A 10,722-nucleotide genomic window follows, 5' to 3' on the forward strand; every position below is an offset into this window, starting at 1 on the left:
TACATTATCTTCCAAATTATTGATATTTCCGATGCACAACATGAGAATCAAGACTGATCTCTGCAGTGTATCACTGGTCAGAGGCTTCTGAAAATCAATTGTCCACTACTCCTCTGACTCCTTCCACAGAGCTAATTTGCTATTTTACCATGGATCCAATGTATTCATGGATCCAATTTAAAGTCCATGAAAATAGCATCCACTGCATTGCCGTTGTCAATTGTCTCGGTCATCTTTTAGAAAACTTAGAAAACCTACAGCACAATATAGGCCCTTCGGCCCACGATACTGTGCTGAACATGTACTTACTTTAGAAATTACCTAAGGTTACCCATAGCCCTCTATTTTTCTAAGATCCATGTACCTATCCAGGAGGCTCGTAAAGGACCCTATCGTATCCGCCTCCACCACCGTCGCCGGCAGCCCATTCCACGCACTCACCACTCGCTGCGTAAAAAAACTTACCCCTGACATCTCCTCTGTACCCACTTCCAAGCACCTTAAAACCGTGCCCTCTCGTGCTAGTCATTTCAACCCTGGGAAAAAGCCTCTGACTATCCACACGATCAATGCCTCTCGTCATCTTATACACCTCTATCAGGTCACCTCTCATCCTCCGACACTCCAAGGAGAAAAGGCCAAGGCATTCTCATAAGGCATGCTCCTCAAACCAGGCAACATCTTTGTAAATCTCCTCTGTACCCTTTCTATGGTTTCCACATCCTTCCTGTAGTGAGGTGACCAGAACTGAGCGCAATACTCCAGGTGGGGTCTGACCAAGGTCCTATATAGCTGTAACATTATCTCTCGGCTCTTGAACTCAATCCCACGATTGAAGGCCAATGCACCGAATGCCTTTCTAACCACAGAATCAACCTGCACAGCAGCTTTGAGTGTCCTATGGACTCAGATCCCAAGATACCTCTAATCCTCCACACTGCCAAAAGTCTTACCATTCATACTATATTCTGCCATCATACTTGACCTACTAAAATGAACCACCTCACACTTATCTGAGTTGAACTCCATCTGCCACTTCTCTGCCCAGCTTTGCATCCTATCAACGTCCCACTGTAACCTCTGACAGCCCTCCACACTATCCACAACACCCCCCAACCTTTGTGTCATCAGCAAATTTACTAACCCATCCCTCCACTTCCTCATCTGGGTCATTTATAAAAATCACCAAGAGAAGGGGTCCCAGAACAGATCCCTGAGGCACACCACTGGTCACCAACCTCCATGCAGAGTATGACCCATCTACAACCACTCTTTGCTTTCTGTGAGCAAGCTAATTCTGGTTCCACAAAGCAAGGTCCCCTTGGATCCCATGCCTCCTTACTTTCTCAATAAGCCTTGTGTGGGGTACCTTATCAAATGCCTTGCTGAAATCCATACACACTATATCTACTGGTCTAACTTCATCAATTTAGTTACATCCTCAAAAATTTCAATCAGGCTCATAAGGCATGACCTGCCTTTGACAAAGCCATGCTGACACTTCCTAGTCATATTATGCCTCTCCAAATGTTCATAAATCCTGCCTCTCAGGATCTTTTCCATTAAATTACCAACCACGGAAGTAAGACTCACTGGTCTATAATTTTCTGGGCTACCTTTACTCCCTTTCTTGAATAAGGGAATAACATCTGCAACCCTCCAATTCTCCGGAACCTCTCCAGTCCCCACTGAAGATGCAAAGATCATTGCCAGGGGCTCAGCAATCTCCTCCCTTGCCTCCCACAGTAGCCTGGGGTACATCTCATCCAGTCCCAGAGACTTATCCAACTTGATTCTTTCCAAAAGCGCCAGCACATCCTCTTTCTTAATGTCTATATGCTCAATCCACTGTAAGTCATCCCTACAATCGCCAAGATCCTTTTCCATAGTGAATACTGAAGCAAAGTATTCATTAAGTCTCTCTTCTACCTCCTCCAGTTCCATACACACTTTTCCACTGTCACACATGATTGGTCCTATTCTCTCATGTCTTATCCCCTTGCTCTTCATATATTTGTAGAATGCCTTGGGGCTTTCTTTAGACCTGCTTGCCAGGGCCTTCTCATCGCCCCTTCTGGTTCTCCTAATTTCATTATTAAGCTCCTTCTTGCTAGCCTTATAATCTTCTAGGTCTCTATCATTAATAGTTTTTTGAACCTTTCGTAAGCTTTTCTTCTTGAGTAGATTTTCAACAGCTTTTGTACACCATGGTTCCTGTACCCTACCATCCTTTCCCTGTCGCATTGTAACGTACCAGTGCAGAACACCATGCAAATATCTCTTGAACATTTGCTACATTTCTTCCGTACATTTCCCTGAGAACATCTGTTCCCAATTTATGCTTCCAGGTTCCTGCCTGATAACTTCATATTTCCCCTTACTCCAAAAACACTTTCCTAACTTGTCTGTTCCTATCCCTCTCCAATGCTATGGTAAAGGAGATAGAATTGTGATAACTATCTCCAAAATGCTCTCCCACTGAGAGACCTGACACCTGACCAGGTTCATTTCCCAATACCAGATCAAGTATAGCCTCTCCTTTTGTGGCTTATCTACATGTTGTGTCAGTAAACCTTCCTGAACACACCTAACAATCTCTACCCTATCTAAACCCCTCACTCTAGAGAGATGCCAATCAATATTTGGAAAATTAAAATCTCCCACCACGACAACCCTGTTATTATTACCCCTTTCCAGAATCTGTCTCCCTATCTGCTCCTTGATGTGCCTGTTCCTATTGGGTGTTTATAAAAAACATCCAGTCGAGTTATTGACCCCTTCCTGTTTCTAACTTCCATCCACAGAGACTCAATAGACAATCCAACCATGAGTTCCTCCTTTTGTGCAGCCATGATACTATCTCTGATCAGCAGTGCCACGTCCCCACCTCTTTTGCCTCCCTCTCTTTTCTGAAACATCTAAAGCCTGGCACTGTATTAACCATTCCTGTCCCTGAGCCATCCAAGTCTCTGCAATGACCACAACATCATAGCTCCAAGTACTGTTCCACACTCTAAGCTCATCTGCTTTGTTCAGGATGCTTGTATTAAGATAGACACATCTCAAACCATTGGTCTGAGCACATCTCTGCTCTATCACCTGCCTATCCTCCCTCTTGCACTGTCTCCAAGCTTTTTCTATTTGTGAGCCAACAGCCCCTTCCTCCATCTCTTCAGTTCTGTTCCCACCCCTCAGCAATTCTAGTTTAAACTCTCCCCAATAGCCTTAGCAAACCTCCTTGCCAGGATATTAGCCCCCTGGGATTCAAGTGCAACCCGTTCTTCTTGTACAGTTCACGTCTGTCCCAAAAGAGGTCCCAATAATCCAGAAATCTGAATCCCTGCCCCCTCAGCCACGCATTTGTCCTCCACCTCACTCAATTCCTATACTCACTGTCGTATGGCACAGGCAGTAATCCCAAGATTACTACCTTAGAGGTCCTGCTTCTCAACTTCCTTCCTAACTCCCTGTAGTCTGTTTTCAGGACCTCCGCCCTTTTCCTACCTATGTCGTTGGTACCAATGTGTACCACGACCTCTGGCTGTTCACCTTCCCACTTCAGGATATCGTGGACGCGATCAGAAACATCCCGGACCCTGGAACCTGGGAGGCAAACTACCATCCAGGTTCCTTTCCTGCGTCTACAAAATCGCCTGTCGGACCCCCTAACTATAGAGTTCCCTATCACTGCTGCCGTCTGCCTCTCCCTTCCCTTCTGAGCCACAGGTAGGCCGCCCTCCCCCCTCCCAACAGTACTCAAGCAGGAGTACTTATTGTTCAATAAATTCAATCAAGTTTGTAAGACATAATCCCCCATGAACAAAGCTATGTTGACCATCCCTAATCAGTCCTTGCCTTTCCAAGTGTAAGTATATCCTGTTCCTCAGACTCCCTTATGGCAAGTTTCCCACTGATGTAGGGCTTACTGGCCTGTAGTTCCCTGGTTTGTCCATGCAGCTCTTCTTAACTAAATGCACATTGATTGAAAGTTTAAAGTAATGTTAAGATCATAGCTAGTGATTGATTTTTGATCTGGATTTGATGGAGACAGCCGTGAGAAGTGCGGAGGCACACCTGGAGTAACTTCTGAAATGCCTGCTTCGCTGCCGCTGCTACTGTGCGATCGAGAATCTCCAGAGACAAAGGCCCCAAATCCTCGGCTTTGCCTATTGCCTGTTGCCGGGGCCGGGGTTGGAACAATCGGCAGAGATGGTGCTCGGTGTTCGGTGTCAGAGAGGTGGTCGGAGGCTCGGAGTTTTCGGATGGACTCGGAGTCGGACTGTGGTCGAATGCTTCCAGTATGCTGCATCAGCAAGTTAGCGGCACTGGAGGTTTACCGTCTGCGTGAGATGATGGGACTTTCGAGAGACTCTGAGACTTTTACCGTGCCATGGTTTGTTCTTATCAAATTACGGTATTTGCACTGTTGTAACTATATGTTATAATTATGTGGTTTTTGTTAGTTTTTAAGTCGATATGTCATGTGTTTCCATGATATCATTCTGGAAAAACATTGTATCATTTCTTAATGCATGCATTACTAAATGACAATAAAAGGGGACTGCGTGTCCTCATAATCTAATCTAAAAAAAATCTTCAAAGCTTAGCTGCAAATCATTTTTTTTTGCACTGAATAAATATTGTGTCTGTGAAAAAAAGTCAACCACCTAGATTTTACGTTTCCATTTGCATTATGTTAAGGCTGCTAAATAAGTTTTCAACATACTCATATTGGATACAGAATACTGATCATTCCCATTTGTTGGAAAGAAAAGCTGGTCAGAGGTGTGCTGGTGGGGCAAAGGGCTGGAAGACTAAACAGAGGTAAGCTGAAAGGCAACAGCTGTTAGCAGTTACAGGAAAGAAAACAGTGATTGTGTCAAAGCAGTAATTAAAACTAACATTTGTACTAATCTGTCTATTGTCATTATTGTTGATTTCAATTTATTTGTGCTTTATAGCAATTCAAAGGATGCTGCAACTCAAAGTGATTTTTAACAACACAAAGTACACCAATCTTTGTACAAAGCTCCAAAAATCTTCCAAAATCCACCAAAAACAAGCCTAAAGAGAAACAGTATTTTGATTTTGCAAAGCAAAATTAAAATTTACAAGTTTTATAAAGCTATGTTATTAATAGAAAAGGTTTAAATTCAATAATGATCCCTATGAACACACAAATTAGAGGCAGGGTAAGTTCATGTGGCCCGATTGAGTTTGCTCCTTCAGTTAATAAGGTCATGGCAGATTCCATGGGGAGTGCTGTCACAAGCGGCCAATATCCACAATAAATGCCATTCCAACCACTGAGCACATCTACATGAAACGTTGCTGTAGAAAAGCAGCCTCTATCAACAAAGATCCTCACCACCCAGGCCATGCTCTTTACTTGCTGCTGCCAGTGCCCTGGGACTCGCACCGCCAGGTTCAAGATCAGTTACTACCTCTCAACCATCAGGTTCTTGAACAAAAGGGGATAAATACACTCCTCTATTGAGATAGATGACCAATGAGCTCACTTTAAGGACTCTTTATCTTGTTATTTCATACTCTCATTATTTATTGCTGTTTATTTATATTTGCATTTGTACAGTTTGTTGTCTTCTATGCTCTTGCTCTTTCATTGATCCTGTTTACAGTTACTATTCTATAGATTTGTTGAGTATGCCTGCCGATAAAGAACCTCAGGATTGTACTTGGTGACATGTATGTACTCTGCTAATAAATTTTACTTTGAACTTTGAAATGTATGACAGACAGGACAATAGATTGGGTAGGTGGAATCATGATTTTGCTTCATCTTGAACAGATAAGCAAATTTGATATTTGCTCATTAGAGAATATTACTGAATGTGGAACTTGATATGAATGGTCAGTAACTCTTGAGACCAAATTGATAAAGGTCAATTTTTCATGTGCTGGTACTTGATATATATTTATTCACACTTATAGTGAAAATATATTTTAGATCATTCAAATGATTTCTAGGTAGTCACTATTTCACTATTTTATGTGATCTTTGAGTTAGTGAAAGACTGGGCTATGACAGACTGAGTGAAATGATCGAGAGTTCTCCAAACCCAGGGGAAAAACAAAGGTATAATTATGAAACATGCTATGAACAGTGCAAATGAAAATAAAGACACAATGTCTAAAAATCATCAAACAAAATATTGTGGGTGCTGGAAATCTGAATTAAAATCAAAAGAGGTTGTGAAACACAGCAGGCCAGGCAGACATTGTCTGTGGATGGAGAAATAGAGCAAACCTTCAAATTAAAGACCTACCTGATAAAAGCAGAATATTTCGAGGAACAAACAGAATCCTTGTCAATGTGTTCCCATGTTAATGAAGGCCTAGTGAAGTCATACACTGCAAAAATAAATTAAAATATTCACCCAATATAAAATAAATCTTTTGATTATGATCTCCTAAGCAATAGATATGGACCACATAGAGTTTGGGTTACTGTCCCATCATGTATAAATATTTGTTTGGAGTTTACAATGGTGAGGATAGATCACAAGTACTTGTATACATTTCTCTGCAATTCCAAATTAGTTGCAAGACTTTAAAATTCTGGAAAAGCTTGATAGATTTTGCTTCATCTTGAACAGATAAGATAGATGGCATGCCTGAATGACTATCGACCTGTGGCTCTGACATCAATTGCTATGAAGTGCTTCGAGAGATTGGTTATGGCACACATCAACCACAGCCTACCGGTCAACCTTGACGCTTTGCAATTCACCTACCGGAGCAACAGGTCAACGGCAGATGCCATCTCTCTGGCCCTACATTTCTCCTTAGAACACCTGGAGAATAAAGACACATACGTAAGGCTCCTTTTCATTGACTATAGCTCTGCCTTTAATACCATCATTCCAAATAAACTGATTCCTAAGCTCTGGAACCTGGGCCTTAGCATTCAGATCTGCAGCTGGATATTCAACTTCCTCACAGACAGGACCCAGGTTGTAAAAATAGGGGACAAGCTCTCCTCTACAATCACTCTGAGCACCGGTGCCCCACAAGGCTGTGTACTCAGCCCCCTGCTGTACTCACTGCACACCCATGATTGTGCAGCAAAGTTTCATCAAACTCAATATATAAGTTTGCTGATGACACAACAATTGTAGGCCGTATCATGAGTAAAGATGAGTTTGAGTACAGAGAGGAAATTAAGAACCTGGTGGCATGGTGCGATGACAATAACTTATCCCTCAACATCAGCAAGACGAAGGAATTGGTTGTTGACTTCAGAAGGAGTAGCGGACCGCACGACCCAATTTACATCCGCGGTGCGCAAGTGGAACAGGTCAAAAGCTTTAAGTTCCTTGGGGTCAATATCACAAATGACCTGACTTGGTCCAACCAAGCGGAGTCCACTGCCAAGAAGGCCCACTAGCGCCTTTCCTTCCTGAGAAAGCTAAAGAAATTTGGCCTATCCCCTAAAACCCTCACTAATTTTTATAGATGCACAGTAGAAAGCATTCTTCTAGGGTGCATCACAAGCTGGTATGGAAGTTGTCCTGTCCAAGACCAAAAGAAGCTGCAGAAGATCGTGAGCATGGCACAGCACATCACACAAACCAATCTTCTGTCCTTGGACTCACTTTACACCGCACGTTGTCGGAGCAGTGCTGCCAGGATAATCAAGGACACGATCCACCCAGCCAACACACTTCTCCCTCTGGGAGAAGGCTCAGGAGCTTGAAGACTTGTATGGCCAGATTTGGGAATAGTTTCTTTCCAACTGTGATAAGACTGCTGAACGGATCCTGACCCAAATCTGGGCCGTACCCTCCAAATATCCGGACCTGCCTCTCGGTTTTTTTGCACTACCTTACTTTTCATTTTTCTATTTTCTATTTATGATTTATAATTTAAATTTTTAATATTTACTAATTTTTACTATTTTTGATATTTAATATTTGTAATCCAGGGAGTGGGAAGCGCAGAATCAAATATCACTGTGACGATTGTACGTTCTAGTACCAATTGTTTGGTGACAATGAAGTATAAAGTAGATTTTACATTAACCCAATGTCAGCAGTACAGAAAATGGAATATATAATGAAGATTGAAATAACAGGAAACTTTGAAAAAGTGATATGATTAAACATAGTCAATAGGGATTAATGTAAGAAAAGTCATGTCTGAATAATGTATAGAGTGGGTATGGTGTATTTAGACTTCTAAAAAGGCTTTTGTTGAAATTCTGCACAGGAAGCTATTCAGCAAGGTTAGATTACACAGAATTGGGAACAATTGACTGGCAGGGATTGAGAAATAGTGTTTGTACTCAAAGCTAAGACTGGGAGTAGGGCTGGGGGTGTGTAACTAGTGGAGAACCAAAGGGATCTTGACTTCCTAACCGGAAGACCACAATCTGTGTGGATTAGAAATAAAATTTCCACCTTGCTGACAATCAATGCTGGTGCACCTCAGGGATGAGTGCTTAGCCCACTGCTCTGCTCTCTCTACACCCATGACTGTATGGCTAGGCACAGCTCAAATGCCATCTATAAATTTGCTCATGACACAACTATTGTTGGCGGAATCCCAGATGGTGACGAGAGAGTGCATAGGAACGAGATATACCAGTAGTTGAGTGGTGTCGCGGCAACAACCTTGCGCTCAGTGTCATTAAGACCAAAGAACTGATTGCAGACTTCAGAAAGGATAGGACGAGGAAACACACACCAGTCCTCATGGAGGGACCAGAAGTCGTAATATCACGGAGGTTTCAATATCTTTGAGCACCCAACCTGAACCCAATGTATCGACACAGCTACAAAGAAGACATTACAGTGGCTATATTTCATTAGGTGCTTGAGGATACAGGTGTCCCCCGCTTTTCGAACGTTCGCTTTACAAAACCTCTCTGTTACGAAAGACCTACATTAGTTACCTGTTTTCACTAACAGAAGGTGTTTTCACTGTTAAGAAAAAAAGCAACGCGTGCCCCGAACAGCTGCTCTCCCCCGGATTCGGAACGGCATTGCTTAAACATGTGCCTGTGAGCAGCCATTAGCAAGGTGAGTTCTAAGGTATTGGAAAAGCCTGAAAGAGCTCGTAAGAGTGTTACACTTAGCCTAAAACTAGACATAATTAAGCGTTTCGATTGTGGTGAACGAAGTAAGGACAAAGTGAGTTTGGCTTGTGGAAGTTGACGAAGATGATGTTGAAGAGGTATTGGCATCCCATGACCAAGAACTGATAGATGAGCAGCAGATGCAATTGGAAGAGGAAAGGATAACAATCAAAACCGAATGCAGTAGCGAACGGAGCGAAAGTGAAGTCGTCCAATAACTGAACGTGAGGCAACTACCTGAGATTTTCGCTGCAATGATAAAGTACGACTTTAATTTTGAAAGGGTACGTCGGTTTAGGGCATATTTGCAGGATGGCTACAAAGAACTGTATCATCTAAAAATGCACGAGGCTAGGCAGTCAAGCAAGCCTTCCACATCAGCCACAGCAGACGACGAACCTCGACCTTCGACATCGAGGCAGGCAGACGTAGAAGAAGATGACCTGCCTACCCTCATGGAGACAGATGATGAGATGACACCCCAATGTCCCACCATCCCAAACCCCAGGCCGCGGACAGATACCGATTCGCGGAGAATGCAGTGGTAGCTGGGAGGCATCCAGCACATCCTTAAGAAAAAAGCCGAAATAAACAAGCTAATTAATTAGATGCTGCCCGACATGTAATTGTTGGCCCAAATCAGAGGCAACACAATCGGCAATCTCCTCTGACCTGGGCCGACATTTATGTGCCGGGCAGCACCTAATTAATTAGCTTGTTTATTTTGGCTTTTTTCTTAAAGATGTGCTGTGTGCCTCCCGGCTACCGCTGGACCCCTGCATGCTTTGCGGATCGGTATTGGTTCGCTGCCCAGAGGGTGGGGGCCACTGCACCACCCAACCTCTGACGATTCAGCCTAACACACCATCACCAGTGTGCTCGGTGTTGTCTTCCTGATTCCGGTAAGTGATACTGCACTGTACATACATTATTTCTACTTTATATAGGCTGTGTATTTTTACGTGTTGTTTGGTATGATTTGGCAGCTTCATAGATTAAAGGTTACTGGAGAGCGCTTGCGCTGTGTTTTTGCCGAGAGCGCTTGCGCTGTGTTTTTGCCGAGAGCGCTTGCGTGAGATTTTCGCTAAGGAGAACAGTGCAGGCAATTACTGTGGAAAAGTATTTCTACTTTATATAGGCTGTGTATTCATCATATCATTCCTGCTTTTACTATATGTTACTGTTATTTTAGGTTTTATGTGTTATTTGGCATGATTTGGTAGATTATTTTTGGGTCTGCGAACGCTCACAAATTTTTCCCATATAAATAAATGGTAATTACTTCTTCACTTTACAACATTCCGGCTTACGAACTGTTTCATAAGAACACTCTACCTTCGGATGGCGGGGGAAACCTGTACTTGGTTTGTCACCTAAAACACTTGCAACTTTCTGCAGGTGTACTGTGAAAAGCGTTCTAACTGGCTGCATCACTATCTGGTATGCACGAGCTACAGCACAGGATTGAAGTAAGCTGCAGAGGGTTAAAAACTTGATCAGTTCCATCGGGGGTACTAGCCTCCGTAGCATCTCCGACATCTTCGAGGAGTGATGCCTCAAAAAGGCGGTGTCCCCATCACCCAGGGCATGCCCTCTTCTCATAGCTACCTTCAGGAAGGAGGTAC

The sequence above is a fragment of the Mobula birostris genome, chromosome 25, assembly GCF_030028105.1.
Source record: "Mobula birostris isolate sMobBir1 chromosome 25, sMobBir1.hap1, whole genome shotgun sequence".
NCBI lineage: Eukaryota > Metazoa > Chordata > Chondrichthyes > Myliobatiformes > Myliobatidae > Mobula > Mobula birostris.